This window comes from Schistocerca piceifrons, chromosome 7 (genome assembly GCF_021461385.2).
Source record: "Schistocerca piceifrons isolate TAMUIC-IGC-003096 chromosome 7, iqSchPice1.1, whole genome shotgun sequence".
NCBI classification, from domain to species: domain Eukaryota; kingdom Metazoa; phylum Arthropoda; class Insecta; order Orthoptera; family Acrididae; genus Schistocerca; species Schistocerca piceifrons.
The window spans coordinates 158,098,827-158,112,179 of record NC_060144.1 but is presented as its reverse complement, the minus strand read 5'-3'; the positions used below and the strand labels follow the sequence as shown (position 1 = coordinate 158,112,179).

Below are 13,353 nucleotides of genomic sequence, written 5' to 3'. Positions count from 1 at the left end.
GAGATACCCGGCCGGAGTGGCCGAGCGATTCTAGGCGCTTCAGTCCGGAACCGCGGGACCGCTATGGTCGCAAGTTCGAATCCTGCCTCGGGCATGGATGTGTGTGATGTCCTTAGGTTAGTTAGGTTTAAGTAGTTCTAAGTTCTAGGGGACTAGTTCCATAGCGCTCAGAGCCATTTGAACCATTTTCTTGAGATACTTAGCATTTGTTACGTATACGTCGCACTTTTATCATCAGCGATGTAAGGGGCAAAGCACAACATATGTGTGCAGTGGGTGAATAGTGTGAGAAACCTCTAACCTCCACCACGTTAATGCTGCTAACTGATAAAATGTAATTATTCGTACTTTATATAATCAGCATGAGAGTCTTACAACATTGTTATAAAATTAACAATCTTTTGAAAATGATTTAGTTTCCTGACTGAAACAAAATCAAATCTTTTAGTGTTTCCCCCTCGCAATATTTCATTTTACCCCTCAGGAGGTAATTACCCCAGTCTGGCAGCCACTGATCTAAGAGGAACAATATCAGAGTCTGAATGGTACTACATCCATCGTGCTGTGCGTATCTTCCGGACTGAGTTGAATCTAGTGATTACGTGTGTTACAGTCTCCCAAATTCATACCAAGTTTGTCTTGCATCAGACGAACTGTTGCCCATGGTCACGCCAAATGGAACCAATGGGATCCTAAATAATAATTCTTTAGAAAAACTAAAATCGTAATTCATTGCGGAGTCATAAACACATTCTCTGTCCTGTACATTATTGCTCTGTTATGTGAAGCTAGTAATAAGACATTCACCCTGTGGCTATATGGAGAATATTTTTCCAAAGACTACTGCCGACAAGTTCGTGAGGGATCCTACGTGTGCATCTACATCTATATCTAAATACATATTCCGCAAGCCAGCTTGTGGTGCATGGCGGAGGAAATTCTGACCTCTACTGTTCCACTCACAATTGGCATTTCTATATGCCACCTCAGGAACGCAAATTTCTCTTATCTTCGTGGTACGTTGGTGGCAATACAATCTTTCTGCTGTCTGCCAAAAATGCAGGTTCTCTAAATTTCTTTCATAAGGCCTCGAGAGAAAAATGTAGTCTTCCGTCCATGAATTCCCATTTGAGTTCACGAAGCATGTCCGTAATATGTGCATGCCGACTTTACCTAGCTTTAACAAATCTAGAGGTATTGTAATTAGGCTGTTTAGGTTTTTTTATTGGTAACTCCACGTAGCGCTCTGTATGAAAATAACTTGCTGTGCTGTGTGCAGTCTGTGGCTGGTTTGCATTGTTGTTTGCTATTGTAGTGTAGGGGCACCTGGCTGTTAACAGCACGTAGCGTTGCGCAGTTGGAGGTGAGCCGTCAGCAGTGGTGGATGTGGGGAGTGAGATGGCGGAGTTTTGAGAGCGGATGATCTGGACAGAGACAGTAAATTTGTAAGACTGGATGTCATGAACTGATATATATGTATTATGACTTTTGAACACTATTAAGGTAAATACATTGTTTGTTCTCTATCAAAACCTTTCATTTGCCAACTATGCCTATCAGTAGTTAGTGCCTTCAGTAGTTAGAATCTTTTATTTAGCTGGCAGTATTGACGCTCGCTGTATTGCAGTAGTTCGAGTAACGAAGATTTTTGTGAGGTAAGAATTCATGAAAGGTATAGGTTATTGTTAGTCAGGGCCATTCTTTTGTAGGGATTATTAAAAGTCAGATTGCGTTGGGCTAAATATATTGTGTGTCAGTTTAGTGTTGATCAGAACAGGTAAAGAGCGAAATGTCTTAGTACGTTCAGTTCTGCTCAGCTGTTTGAAAATCAAATAATGAAAGAGGTTTATCTGCATGGTAATTCATTAAGTTTTCTAAGGGGACATTTCATATGTCGACCCTTAGTCGAGGATACCTCCTGGAACATTCTGATTTTTATCTTGTTGTTTGTGTAATTAGTGTAGCTATTGTATATTGCTAGCGCGTAATTATACAGAGAATTTCCTTTTTAGTTTTAGTTTTTCTTTGTTCTACAGTAAAACAGTTGTGGCATGCATGTAGATTTGCACCAAGTATTTCGCAGCTGCGCTTGCAATTAACTAGATATTATTTTCAGTGCTATGTCAATGTGTTTTCTTATTTTGCTCTTCAAATTGTGCTTTTCTGTGTTATCTTGTGAAATATTGTGACAATAATGGCGTGTGAAAAACGTAACACTAGGCTCCAAAGTAAACTGAGAAAAGACAATGGAGACGAAAGCAGTGTGTTAGCGCCACCGTGTAATGAATTAACTAATGTTCAAAGTAGTAATTTGGTAATTGTGAATAGGGAAATGGAGCGGGCGGCAAATAATAGAGTAGACAGTGAAACAATTAGTGAAAAGGGAAGCATTATCGATCGATCGGTTGCCAACACCTCGCCTCAGGAATCCGAAATGACAGGACACAATCTCCCAAATACTGTAGATTCAGGTTTTGGATCCTCACCGTTTTCTCAAATAAGTCAAGACACATTTTCTGCTTGTCAAAATGTGAATGTTGACGGTGCAAATTCACTGCCGAAAAGCACTGAGCAACATGTTTCAGACACCAGTGCATAGTTATTATAATTAATACAACAAATCGGACAAAAGCTTCAAAAGTTAGACACGATGGAACAAAATCAGAGACAAACACAGCAAAAGCTTCAAAAGTTAGACACAATGGAATAAAATCTTTGAAAGTTAGACACAATGGAACAAAATCTTCAAAAGTTAGACGCAATGGAACAAAATCTTCGAAGGTTAGACACCACGCTTGAACAAACAAGTGAAGATTTAACTACTGAGTAACATAACATCGAATCGAAATGTCAAAAAGTCTGTAATGACGTAAAAACACAAATTTGTGAGCATTTTCAACCTAATTTTTCGCGGCATGAAAATGCATTACAGAATCACGAAGCAGCCATAAGAGAACTGCAAACTATTTTTCATGAAAATCACGAGACCTTGCGGACTAAAATTGACTCAGTAGCATTTACCGATTCGGTTACACTACTTACAAAAACTCAGGAAAACTTAAAGGACACAGTAGATACTCTGAAAATTGTTTCATAAAGACACATGGAGGAAATTAGTTCATTATCAGAGAAAGCAGTCGAATTTCGGATCAGCTAAAAAATTTATCTACGAAGGTAGATGATAATCTGAATGACACAAGACCAGTAGTCGTTGATGATACAGAAGAGTATGAACAAATTAGGAAATTCAGACAAAATCAGAATCAAAAAAATACTCAACGCCAAAGAGAAATCCGGGAAGTACAAGATCAGTTGACGCAGGTGATACAGGAATTACATATTTCAGAGGACACTCGCGCTCCAATATGGGAAGAGGGACATAGAAATACGGAACAGCCACAAAATAATAACACAGGGCACTTCGGAAATTATGAAAGAAATTGGCAAGGTACGCCGAATTTTGAGATGGAAACGCTGAAACGACGTAACAATGACCGACGTGCGACTCGCCGACACGATGATTTTGACTATAAGCTGTTTATTACTACACGTAAATTCAAAACATTTAAGAATTCCGGCAACGACATTCATCCACAAGCGTGGCTTCATCAATTCTCTCATTGTTTTCCTCCCAACTGGTCATTAGAGCACAGATTAGAATTTATGTGTGGCTACTTACAGAATGAACCAGCTGTAAGAATGCGATCGGTCATTCACGATTGTCACAGTGAAAGAGAATTTTATCATGCCTTCCTCTCAGTATATTGGTCTCAAGCTACACAAGACCGAGTAAAACATAGCATCATAATGATGAAACATTTCGAAAAATCAGAATTTTCCAGTCTTGTCAAATATTTTGAAGAAATGTTACATAAGAATCAGTATCTTTCAAACCCAAACAGCCCCTCAGAACTCATCCGCATTTGCTTAATCAAATTGCCTGAACATTTACGACATATTATTTTGGCAGGACGTTGCAGAGACGACATTGAAGCTTTTCAGGGACTCTTACAAGAATTGGAAATGAACACTGACAATCGCGGAACGCGAAAACAGGGGAACAACAATTACAGGTCACATCCTTCACAATTCCGCGATGAAAGTAATAATAGCTGGACACGACAAGGCTATTCTTACAACGTAAATCGTGACCAAAACAGACACCACCCATATGACAACCGTAGGCAGAGTAGTAATATTTACAGGGAATGATCACCTCTCCGCAGTAATGGCTATCACAGAGACAATGAGAGAAATACACAATATGGGAACCAAAATAATTATTATCAAAGTAGACAGAATAACTTCAGACGCAACGGTCCACCACGCAGTTACGATTCCAGGAGAAATTCTCCACCACATGACCGACAAAAAAAAACTATGTAAACTACAGACAAAACGACAGACCTGAATTTCATCAGAACTGGCGGGATTCAAACAGGGCAGGGCCCTCGCGACAGGGTGAATTTGTAGAAGTTAAATCTCCAAATCCCAATAACGACGCGCGCCGACAAAGAGACAATAGGCAATGATTCACACCGCTGGCAGCCACAAAAGGTACTTATGAAGTTGACTACGTAGGTGCCGTGGCTAGTAATTGCGTAAAAATGGAAGACATTAGGGACATCTTACTCCAGGAACACGACGTAAAACATAACAGCATGCATATCCTGTAATTCACATTACAGTAAATGACGTAAAATTCACGGCAGTACTTGACTCTGGCATTCCCGTTTTAGTAATTAGTGAAACAGCCTTTAGCAAATGCAACAAATCGAACGATTGCCCCACACTTCCGTTACGTAAGATTAAATTAGAATGTGCAGTCGTTGGAAAAAGTGTAGATGTACGCCAACAAACCAACTCTGAATTCCTTTGGGAAAGCCATAGTTTCTCTATGAGCTTCCTTATCGTTCCATTATTGTCAACAGAAATTATATTGGGAGTAGACTTTTTGAATGAATACCAAGCAATCTTAAACTTTCACGATGCTGAAATAAGTTTAGAGAAAGAAGGTAACTAAATAGCTTTAAAATTTGAAGATTGGCTCTCAAACCATGACGAGGAAATTAATCGGCTTTAACTTCTGTTAGACAACAGTTCGGAATTTTCGACGGAACTGGACACTAACAATCACTCTGCAAGTAGTGACAGGGATGATATCGACGGCATATTTGATACTAATGAGTTCATTCAGAATAAAATTCCAACAACTGAGATTTCTAATGTCACTGATAGGCAGGAACTTTTTGAGATTTTACAAGCACATTCCACAGTTTTTAGTCACAAAACAGGAACAATCAAGGGATTTCAATACCAATTTCGTGTTCGTGAGCATACTAAATTTTGTGTTAGACCATATGTAATTCCAGCATATTATAGGGACGGTGTTAGAACAGAAATACAATATATGCTTGATGAGGGCATTATTGAGCCTGCAGTAAGCTCATACAAAAATCCATTACATGTTGTTGAGAAGAAAAATGGATCGATCAGGCTTGTCTTAGATTCGAGACAAATCAATATTATTATCATTCCTGAAACAGGCAGGCCGCAAACGATGGAAGAACTTCTTCAAAATTTTAATGGTGTAAAAGTGTTGTCTTCCATAGATCTCAGATCCAGCTTTTATCACATCGAACTTCATCCAGAATGTAGAAAATACACAGCTTTTCTTTGTTTCGGCGTTTGTTATCAATTTCGGAAACTTCCTTTTGGTTTGAACATTCCTTCGGCAGCGTTCATTCGCGGGCTAAATTCCATATTACCTGATTTCTTAAAACGTCACATCTCCTTATATGTGGACGACATTCTGATAGCAGAAGCCTCATGGGGACAACATAATCACATCCTCAACAGTGTGTTACGTATTTTTGCAGAATCTGGAATTACAGTTAACTTGGAAAAGTCTGAATTCGGTAGGTCAAAGGTGAGGTTTTTGGGACATATTATTTCTTCTGAAGGCATTCAGCCGGATCCTGAAAAGTTAGAAGCAATCAGAGTCATTCCAGTTCCATCCACAAAAAAACTAGTCAGCGGTTTTCTACGTCTCGTAAATTTTTACCGTCGTTTTCTGAATATGCAAATTCTAGTTACACCAAAACTTTGTTCTCTCACTGGAAAAAATACTATTTGGAACTGGGACGAACAGGCACAGCTGGAATTCAGCTCTTTGAAAGAAGCGCTACTTGACGCGCCAATACTAGCTCATCCAGATCTGTCACAAGAATTCTGCCTTGGCACGGATTCTTCTAAAGTTGGTCTTGGTGCCCATTTATTTCAAGAAGCCATAGAAAATGACACTACTGTTCAGAAAACCATTGCTTTTGCTAGCCGAGTGCTAACAAAATCTGAAAAAAATTATTCCGTTACTGAATTAGAAGCTTTAGCTATCGTTTGGGCATTTAACAAATTCCGTTTCTTTCTTTCTGGTAAGCACGTAAAAGTATACAGTGATCATCGTGCATTACAATTTCTTACGTCTGCAAAATTAAATCATGACAGGTTAAAACGTTGGGCATTGTTTCTGCAAGAATTCCGCTTCACAATAATCTACATTCCTGGCAAGGAGAACATTGTTGCCGACGCACTGTCACGCGCACCGGCTGGGCTTGAGAAAAGTAACACAGAAGGCAACCTCGAGAAAAATTTCAGTATTCTTTACATTCAGAAAGTCGCCATTGAAAACATCATTACCACGTCGTTAAAGGACATTGCACATGAGCAAGATAAAGATCCGATTTGGAAAGACATCAAGAGCAAATGGCAAGAAAAGAAACACACTCAGATTCGGCATTATTATCTGGTTAGAAACAACATACTGTTCAAACGCTGCACTGTTGATGACAAGCTATGGGTACTTTGGATTTTTGACGATTTTGTTAATAACCTCATTTGGTACATTCATTTCAGCTATCCACATTTTGGTCCACGAAAATGTTATCATATACTTCGGACGACTTGTTATTTTAACAATATGGAAAAGAGAATTCGAAGAGTCTTGTCTATTTGTAAACTTTGTCAAAAAGCTAAACCATCTACCATCTCACATCGTGCTTCGTTGTTTCCTATCATTCCTTCTAAATTAAAAGAATTTGCTGCTGTTGATCTCTTGGGACCCCTTGTCAGACCATCAAATGGATTTTCGTATGTTCTAGTCGCTGTTGAACTTACTTCAAAATTTGTTTCTTTCACTCCGTTACGTGCCGGCCGCTGGTGGTCGAGCGGTTCTAGGCGCTTCAGTCAGGAACCGCGCGTTTGCTACGGTCGCAGGTTCGAATCCTGCCTCGGGCATGGATGTGTGTGATGTCCTTAGGTTAATGTGGTTTAACTAGTTCTAAGTTCTAGGAGACTGATGACCTCAGATGTTAAGTCCCATAGTGCTCAGAGCCATTTGAACCATTTGAACTCCGTTACGTAAAGCCACTGGACGGTCTGTATCCAACGCCTTTGTTAAAAATTTCTTATGTGAAGTTGGACACTTTAGTAAAGTCATTTCAGATAACGGACCGCAATTCAGATCTGCTGTTTAGTCACGCATGCTTCGGAACCATAAAATCGAACCTGTTTTTCTTTTGTTATACTCACCACATTGTAACCCGTCTGAAAGGATTATGAAAGAAATAAATAAGCTTTGCAGACTATTGTCACAGAAAGCATCAGCATTGGGACAGACATTTACACTTATTTCAAAACGTGCTGAATGAAATGCCTCATGACTCCACTGCTTTACCACCTATTCTTGTACAGAAGTTCAGTATACTTTTGAATTTCTTTGATTGCTTCCTTTAATGCGATCTTCTGGGGATCCCATACACACGAACAGTAATTAATAATGGATCATACTAGTGCTCTGAGCCACAAATTCCTAAAATGATCCAATAAATCGAAGTGAACCATTCCCCTTCACTACTATTGACATTACATACTCGTTCCTTTTCCAATAGGTTTTGGCGTAGACATTTAATCGACTCCATTTTTGTGAAGGAGCACACTACTAAAGATGTATTCGGACATTTTTTTCTACTCGGCTCAGTTAAGCCGCATTCATCTACATTTAGAGTAAGATACCACTCATCAGGCGAATTACTAAGTTTCTCTAACAAGGGGATCTTCCGGTCTCGGATATTCAGTTCGGGATGAGACTTCGCACTTTGGTAGTACACCTCAAGGGTGTCCACTCATTAAAGGCTTAAAGCGCATTATCCAGAAAATTACGAGAGAAAGAGCTCTAAGATTTTAAGCGTAGGTCATACGTACCACATATACGATGAGACTCGAATGCTCCAGCAGTTAGGGAAGTAGCTCAGGCAGTAGCTTGCTAAGAAATCATACGACCGTTCTGTGTTCGATACTACCTGCAGGTGCCATTTAAATTTGTTTTCATAATTGTTTTAAAAAGTATAACGAATTTTAAATAAAGTTAATCACCTAGAGCATTATCAACTAATTCATAAATAATTTTATTTTGCTTATGAAGTGGCTGTCACAGGCTATTTAAAATGTGAATTACACTCGTCAATACTTTCTTTTAAAAAAGTTAAATAATTTCAAATTCATTTTTGATGGAGATAGGTTTAAATACTAATTACTGTCACTACAATGTTAACGGAAATTGGGCCATATTAGAAGCTGTGGGAAGGCTATAAATATTCGTTGTAAATTAGAGATACGGGCGTCTTCGTGGAAAAGATTATAGCAGTTGTTCTATTGCATACAGAAAGAAGCAGAAGGTCGAGAAGCGCCAAGGGCCTCACAGAACCAACTAATCGACCAATGCGCCTTGCCCGCTACAGTGGCAGTTCATTTCCGACTTTCGCAGACATTGTAGCCTTCTGTACTGTAAAATATTTTCGGAATTTTCACAATATTGTCAATTAAAAATGCCTGTCGACGAAGTCATTGTGAAAGTATCAGAATCTCTAGCTTCAGTATACAGTGAAGCTGCGAAGGTGATGTTAAGAGATGAGGTTGTTTATTACGAAAGCTTGCTTGCTGCAAATAATTTGATTGCATTGAAATCTTGAATGAAAATTTCTCGTGAAGCAATGTTGATGGATGAAGAAATTAACTGACATACTACGGATATGTTACCTGAAAAAAATACTTGATTGATGACGAATTCGATCACGAAAATAAAAACTGTAAAGATGACCTTTCGAAATGTACGAAGACCACAGCTCACGGGATGAACATGAAAGAGAATAGAAGGCAAGAGAAACACAGTCTTTCTTTTGGCTACTAAATTAACGTTGTTAATGTCGCAAAGGTGCAGCCGACATGGAAACTATAAACATTAAAAGATGGAATATTTATCCCAATGGGAAAAAGAAATAAAAAAAGAAGACAATAAATATGGTTAGTACGGAGCAATCATTTCCCGATCATATGATCGTTTTCTTGAAGCCTAAGAGCATTACCAGCAAATAACTACACGCATTTTACAACATTGGACTTTAGCAGCAGCCCAACAGTTTACCGATTTAGAATTTAAAGCTTCTGACAGCTGGGTTCATAGATGCAAAAATAAGCACGGACCTCGTCAGCTAAAAGTGACATGATTTCTTTCAAGAAAAGAAACAATGGCAAATGAAGAAGCCTTGGCTGCTGCAGACATTTTCGAACCCATATGTTAAAACTGATGCCGACTTTCAAGAAAGATTTTATTATGAACAACGACCAGAAGGTATTTATTGTAGGGTATTTAAACTCTATTTTTAAGATTGTGTAACAAAATACATCAGTTTCGGTTGTTTCTTTCTTTTCAGAATGTCAGTATCAGTCGGTGTACAACAGGCTTCTGGCTGTCAAAGAAGCAAACTATTTTCGTCAAAATACATGACGGAAATAAAGTGACGCGTATATATACCACTCAATGGGCTCTCACTCTGTCTCGAAACATTTTACCTCAAGTGTTTGTTTGTTTAAGGTGGCAACCGGTAACTTTGGTCGCCCATTTCATGAACTGTAAACGAATATCAGCAAAATTATAAAATACTTTGTAATAACGTCTTCATCGTTCAGGATTACGAGAAATCACCAACACGTAACATTAAAGTGATCCTTCTGAAATGCGCTCCTTTGTTCTACCATGTGACGTCAGTTTTTATAGACAAGTAAAAAATCTGATAAAGCAATTACAAAACTGCCATTATCTATAAATCCTCGTGAATTCTGTATAAAAATACAATCAATAGTTCATCAGCTGTCATCACCAATTTTTAAGAAATTATCCGACATGTCTGATATGATTCCACGATTTCTGATGAAAGAGAACTTCTCAGGAATGTCAACGATGTATGTTTTTCAACAGATCTTCCAAAAAAAAATGTTATTCCTGTAACCAATCACCCTTCATAAGATGTGCAAGATCCCAAAATAACTTTTGTTTTCATTGTTTTTCGGACAATTATTATTCTGGTGCTTGCACATCAAACAAAAAGTTGACAAATGACCATGATATTGTAAAATAATTTATACAGTTGAAACTCCACCGAGAATTTTGTGACAATGGTAATTTACCCCACTAAAATGCATTTGAAACTATTCAACTCTTGAAAAATTTCATTGTTGAGTGTGATTCGCATCTGAAGCAGCTGTCAAAATAAGATTACTTATGATGTAATTCATAATGCTTTAGGTCATCAACATTGTTTAACAGTTGTTACAATTTTAAGACAATTAAAAAAACATCGCACACACGCCAGCCGCATGACAGTCTACCACACTAAGGACTGAGCTACTTCACTTACCTGCAGCCTTGATACTTGAACCTGTATATCAGGTGTGTCTGTGTGTGTGTGTGTTACATTCAAAATTTTAGTTTTTTTTTTTTATATCCTGGATAGTGCACTTTACGACTTCTATGAGTGGACACCCTTGAGTTATACTACAAACCTACGAACTCTCATCCCGAACTGAATTCTCAAGACAGGAGAGTCCTCTTGTAAGTCATCTCCCAATCTCCTGCAGTCAGTCAACGACGTTACCTTCTCGTACACCACAGCATCATCACTGATAATGCAGCCCTGGAATGGGAGGTCGTCATAATATATGGAGATCTTTCATAGTGTTTTAAGTAAAAGTAATACACACATGAAAAAGGTTTTGCATCACCCCGGTTCCCAGAACTCCTGAAGATAAACGTTGACTGTGGATACTGTATCACAGAAACAATTCCTTTGACTGTTCAGAGACGTCACTAAACTCACCAAAAGATGTAAATAACTACGCATGAGCAGCGCCTATTAGACGGAGGGGGTCTGGCACGACACGTGTTGTCTGTAGACCAACCATGCAGACGGTCAATATCGCAGTTCGATCGCGTCCGCATTGTTACTTTGTGCCAGAAAGAGCTCTGAATAAGGGAAGTGACCAGGTGTCTCGGAGTGAACCAAAGCGATGTGGTTTGGACATGGAGGAGATACAGAGAGACAGACAGACAGACAGATACTATTCTGCATTCATCAAACACTGTTTGTGTAAAACATCCTGGTAAATGTACGAAGCCTTCTTAATGTGGTTTTACTTACGTTATTTTGTGTGCATGCTGTGACGGGGAACCACTGGGCCAGCAGGTAGGGTCGATGTGATTTCTTTCCGTATGTAATATGTTACCAAATGCCCTATACAGTTATTTTAATTAGAATAACATACGACGGTATAACAATGAACATGGAATAAACACTGGAGGACGCAGGCATGCGTATCTGAACGATACAGACTGCTCAGCACATACTGACCCACCACACTGCACCCTTACGAGGAAATACGAAACAGTATCGGCACTGATGGCTTCTAAGGCTATCCATTGACAACGTTTCTTCAGTCTCCTCCGAAACACGCCACTGTATGTATGTGCTGAAACAAGTTAATCTCCCACAACTTACACCGCCAGAGAAGTCGCTCGAAGAAACATTAAATGCACGATAGATGGGTTTAAAAATTAGACAACCATCGACAGCCAAATGTCTGTGTTGACAGGCCCAGACAAGGCGTAAAAATTTATGTCCTACAGTCATCAAAGGTACACAAGTGGGCCCATATCGATGATGTTTCTTTGAATGGTTCGCACGCTGGCACTTGTAAATGGCTCAGCTTGAAATCTGCAGCAGCTTGCGGAAGGGTTGTACTTCTGTCACCTTGAACGATTCTCTTCAGTCGTCGTTGGTCTCGTTCTTGCAGGATCATTTTCCGGCCGCAGCGATGTCGGAGATTCGATGTTTCACTGGATTCCTGATATTCACGGCACACTCGTGAAATATTCGTATATATATAATGCACGGAAACTGTACTTGCGTCAAAAGCAATTGGTTTGATAACATAAAGATGCACAAATTACGCAATCATCTAAGTCTTATTGCTTAAAAAAGACAATTCATATTGTGTAAGGATATAAAATACACAGTGGACTGACACAGAAGTGATGTACACTTCAATGTATGTGCAAAACAAACAAAAAAATCATCAGGTCCAAGATTCTCTCTCACATATACAATTTTGTACTCAGTAGGACGTTAGGACGTTCTTCACTACGGTTTGCATAAGTTCGACGAAGTACTGAAGCGTTGTGTGATACGTTTTTGTTTTACGGTTTTATCAGTTTACCTTTTTGTTCAGGAAATTGTGTTTTGCGGCGCTATGTGATAAATATGAACGGTTTTCTTTATTTTTGCGACAGCATTCCTCTTCCACGTTACAAATCAACATTTTGGGAAGAAAACCTCAATTACGTTTCGAAATTTTCAATTTTCGTATAAATTCTATTTATTTTCAAGTAACAAACACGAGAATAACTATGTACACCAAGAAGGAGGAGGAGGAGATTAGTGTTTAACGTCCCGTCGACAACGAGGTCATTAGAGACGGAGCGCAAGCTCGGGTGAGGGAAGGACGGGGAAGGAAATCGGCCGTGCCCTTTCAGAGGAACCATCCCGGCATTTGCCTGAAAGGATTTAGGGAAATCACGGAAAACCTAAATCAGGATGGCCGGAGACGGGATTGAACCGTCGTCCTCCCGAATGCGAGTCCAGTGTGCTAACCACTGCGCCACCTAGCTCGGTGTACACCAAGAATGTTCCGTTGTTTATACCATCATGTATTTACCCTTACTCAGCTTCTAAATGATTGAACGCTTCCGGTTTTTAGGGTAATCAAGTAAGACACTGATCGCATACGTAAGAAAAGCGATCATTATAAGGTAACACCAGATATTGATGCGAGACGACTAACGTATAGGTAACCTGGGTACGACCTTAACTGTCGAAAGCTACTAGGAAAACAACTGTAGCGTAGTTTTACTTATAATTTTCTGGAGCCTACGGCAGTTTTGCAAAACATCGTCTACATCATCTC

General features: G+C 39.2%; 1 non-coding gene across 1 annotated transcript; it reads right to left on the bottom strand.

Moving 5' to 3' along the window:
- Positions 1-12,984: 12,984 nt before the first annotated feature.
- Trnaa-cgc lies at positions 12,985-13,057 on the bottom strand. Its single transcript has one exon. It is a non-coding gene; the product is annotated as a tRNA-Ala (tRNA).
- Positions 13,058-13,353: the final 296 nt, after the last annotated feature.